Below are 4,869 nucleotides of genomic sequence, written 5' to 3'. Positions count from 1 at the left end.
TTTTCTCTCGTACCCCATTTCTTTTTGTTTCTTGTTTTTACCCCCACCAAGTTCTGTACTACCACCCCCTCCCTTTTTTGATTGCTTGCGCATCAGGTTTGTCTGTTTGTTTTCGTTGTCTGAAATGAGTAAATGTATCTAGTCCGCCATCATGCTAAACTTTGTTATGTACATACCAGGATGACTTAAAATAAGCATTTATGCTTGAGTTATCTTAAAAAAACAATGCATTGTTTCTGTCATGATAACAAATTGAATAAAGTTTTGTAAACCAATGGACTGATTATAGTTGACCCTGATATGTGATTACGGGATAGTGTCACGTTAATTTATTTCTACTTTCACTTGTACTTTTGTACTTAAAACAAATCACTGAAATGTAAAAGTTATTTTTTTTTCCATTGTGAAGTGTCGTCAGTCTCCTCAAGGTAATGCAGTCAAACTCAACCAAAAGTTGGAGGGGCTTCTTCATACTTTCAGTGTGTGTGTGTGTGTGTGTGTGTGTGTGTGTGTGTGATTTCTTTTGACACTATGCACGTTTGTATAACCGCCTGTGCACAAAAAGAAGAACATAATCGAATCTTATCATTCATTTTCGCTTAATTGATTGATTGGTATGCATGTTTCTAACAGTGACCTTGACCAAAGTGAGTATAGTGCGCTTCCCAAGCATAAAACGGTGCATGACTCTGGATTTGCGTCTGAGATATTGACACATCACTGTGAGAAAAAGCGTTAATGAAAAAAGAAGACTATTTATTTTCCTTGAGCATTATCTTAAAGTGGTGTGCCAAAAACTTTTAAATTCAAAAATTCAATATTTAACTTTAGGAAAAGCACTGTAGAGAGAAAACCACGCTTGTGTGTTCAGAATAGTCTCCATGTGGTATCAATATAAATGATTCAAATGTATGGAAGAGAAGCTGTTTCTGCTGGATTAATACACACACACAATTGTGCACTCACACATAAGCACGCATGCATGCTCACCACACACACACACACACACACACACACACACACACACACACACACACAACACACACACACACACAGAAACAACAAATTCATTATGACAAAACCAAATACGAAGTCCTATTTCACAAATTTTATATCTTCTCTTTTCACCATATACAAATAGTCACGGAGTACATTTATAAGGCCAAATTATTAAGAAATATTATTTTCTGTGCTTGAATTACCCAGTGTGTAGCATGATCACCACGAAGGTACAATTCACAGAAGTTGAGTAATCACTTTACAAAACCCATACCAGTACCACATTGTTATGTTAAATCCTATTTATTAACCCACACAAATAGAAGAAGATAGCTTTGTGAAGACTTTCATTTTCCAACCAAATGCTGTTCAACCGGCTAGATTATTCTTTCTTTCTATATTTGGGTGTTTAACGTCGTTTTAACCGTTCAAGGTTATATCGCGACGGGGAAAGAGGGGGGGGGGGGATGGGGGATGGGGGGGGATGGGGAGGGATGGGATATGGGATAGAGCCACTTGTTAATTGTTTCTTGTTCACAAAAGCACTAATCAAAAAATTGCTCCAGGGGCTTGCAACGTAGTACAATATACTACCTTACTGGGAGAATGCAAGTTTCCAGTACAAAGGACTTTAACATTTCTTACATACCAATCAATATGAGGCTTATATTGCGCGTATTCTGTGGGTACAGTTCTAAGCTCGGGGATTTTATTTTAATTTTATTTTATGCAATTTATATCGCGCACATATTCAAGGCACAGGGATTTATTTATGCCGTGTGAGATGGAATATTGTTTTACACAATACATCACGCATTCACATCGGCCAGCAGATCGCAGCCATTTCGGCGCATATCCTGCTTTTCACGGCCTATTATTCCAAGTCACACGGTATTTTGGTGGACATTTTTATGAAAATTTATCTATGCCTATACAATTTTGCCAGGAAAGACCCTTTTGTCAATCGTGGGATCTTTAACGTGCACACCCCAATGTATGTGTACACGAAGGGACCTCGGTTTTTCGTCTCATCCGAAAGACTTGAACCCACCACCTAGGTTAGGAAAGGGGGCAGAAAATTGCTAACGCCCTGACCCAGGGTCGAACTCGCAACCTCTCGCTTCCGAGCGCAAGTGCGTTACCACTCGGCCACTGACACGATACACCAACACGATATTAGCACTCCAGATTTTTATCTCGCAGTTTTTCTGAAGGACTTTGCATTTGAAAACTATTCTCAGACAAAATATGAGTTTAAACTGCAAGTACATGTACAGGGAGTCTGAAGGGTTCAAGTCGGATGAGATAGACTACTGTTGTGGCAATCTTCGAATTTGAAAATCATTTTTTTAAAAGAGTAAAACTCATAGTTCTTCTTCTTCTTCGCTCATGGGCTGAAACTCCCACGTTCACTCACAAATTTGCACGAGTGGATTTTTACGTGTATGACCGTTTTTACCCCACCATTCAGGCAGCCATACGCCGCTTTCGGGGGAAGCATGCAGGGTATTTTTGTGTTTCTATAACCCACCAAACTCTGACATGGGTTACAGGATCTTTTTCGTGCGCACTTGGTCTTGTGCTTGCGTGTACACACGAAGGAGGATAAGGCACTAGCAGGTCTGCACATAAGCAATGACCTTGGAGATCAGAAAATTCTCCACCTTTAACCTACCAGGCGGCCGCGATTTTGACTCATGACCTTCTGAATAGGAGGCCGATGTCTTATCCACAAGAACACCGAGCCCGTCCAAACTCCTAGTAAAAACAACAACTGCAAATCTGGGAGCAAAATGTAAACGGTTACAGTTTCAACTATCCTTCCCCTTTAAATCAGCATTTTTGGAAACCTAAACGAAAGAGTATTCAAGAACAACAGTCACGGATTCAGATTTAAAAAAACAAATGGTAACTATGCTTTTTGGAAATTCTTTCTTTAATTGGTGTTTAACGAAGGTTATATCGCGACAGGGAAAGGGGGGGAGATGGGATAGAGCCACTTGTTAATTGTTTCTTGTTCACAAAAGCACTAATAACAAAATTGCTCCAGGGGCTTGCAACGTAGTACAATATACTACCTTACTGGGAGAATGCAAGTTTCCAGTACAAAGGACTTAACATTTCTTACATACTGCTTGACTAAAATCTTTACAAACATTGACTATATAAGAAACACTTAACAAGGGTAAAAGGAGAAAACAGAATCCGTTAGTCGCCTCTTACGACATGCTGGGGAGCATCGGGCAAATTCTTCCCCCTAACCCGCGGGGGGGTCTTTTTGGAAATGCGCTTCAAACAAATGCCTTTGCACACGTTATGTTACTCACAGCAAAATGCAAGAATAATTGGGGACCATATGGGATGGGGCAAATTGGGAGGGAGCAATTCGAGACACCACCATAAATATCTACCAAATATTTACAAATAGCTATCTTAGTACATACATAACATGCTGTACCAATACACAATTTCTTTAAATAACTATGTAAGGATTATTGGCAGTCTCCCGGAGCATGTTTCACGCTATCCTGCGATCAGGACAAGCGACTGACTGTGATGTGTATGCTGTGCGGCGTGCGTTACATAAGAAACCTTTTTTTAAATTTGTATTAAATATAATCACCTGAGCCACGAATGGCTCGCTGACAGCAGCTATCTTTTACACAACAAATTCTGAACTCTGATGAACTCGTGACCGCTGATTTTTAAAGGCAAGGGGTATCATATTGTGCGCATGGCATACACATCCAAGTTGGTCGTTTGTCCCGATTGTGGGATACAGCCCGTCAGAGGCGTAGAGCGTGCTCGAGATGTTTTGAAAAACCTGACTGCAGTACAGGGATTTTTACACCTCCGGACTGCTGATAATCCTAACAGAATTATTTTCAAAAACCGTCTATTGCCTTGAAAGCAAACCTGGAATTTCTGATGCGAGTTGCCAGAAAGAAAGTTCACTAACAAGATCCAGGCCAACACCACCCCCACCACCCCCATCCCCCTAAATAACACTAAGGAGTGAGGTGAGCTTAAATAACTAATTAATTAATCAATCAATAAATTCTCTGCTGAAATCCCCAACTTCGCGCATCGAAGCTATGAAAAACAGGACACTGCCATGTTTCCATTCAGCTAAACGCCACACCATTTTCAAGAGGGGATGTCTCAGGAAGAAAGATGTGACGCTCCCGATTCATATGTTTCAGAAGACAGCCCACCTGAGAAAAAGAAGAACACAATATAGAAATAATAAAAACCTGTCAACCACAAATACATTAAAGTTTTTCAAACAGTTCACTAATCCGACAAACTCATGCTCGTTTCTGGTGCATTTGATAAAGTCAATTACGGGTAGATGCTAGACAACAGCAAAACCACCACCACATAACAACAACACAAGATTGTTTATGGTTGTTTACAGTCTCTTGAACACAGGAGTCAATCGAGACCATATATATAACAACAAGAAGCATAAAAAAGCACTTCAGTTTGAAACCCAGGTTCAATGTAGTAAATGATATTGCATCAATGTTCCATCCATCCTCAGCACTTTCAAAACCAGTTTCTTCTAGGTCATACACACCTTTTCCTTGATTGATCTACAGTACATCAGATCACTATTGTTCTTTTTATGATTTGCACCAAGGGAATGATTAACATTTCTGTCTTAGTCAAATGTAACAAGCTTTAAGCAAAAGCATAATATTCTACACATTCACATATTGTAAGGTTGAAGGGGTCTATGTCGACCAAAAGAAGGTGTATTCCCCATAGCCATAGGTGTTTTCCCTGTGTACCGGGAATACAGTTGGATTTTCTGTAGAGAAGTATAATATCGTACAATCTTGCGCCAAGCGCGTGACTGCGGTTAGA

This window comes from Littorina saxatilis, linkage group LG1 (assembly GCF_037325665.1).
Source record: "Littorina saxatilis isolate snail1 linkage group LG1, US_GU_Lsax_2.0, whole genome shotgun sequence".
Classification (NCBI taxonomy): Eukaryota; Metazoa; Mollusca; class Gastropoda; order Littorinimorpha; family Littorinidae; genus Littorina; species Littorina saxatilis.
The sequence above is the reverse complement of the archived record's forward strand: the minus strand, read 5'-3'. Positions refer to the sequence as shown.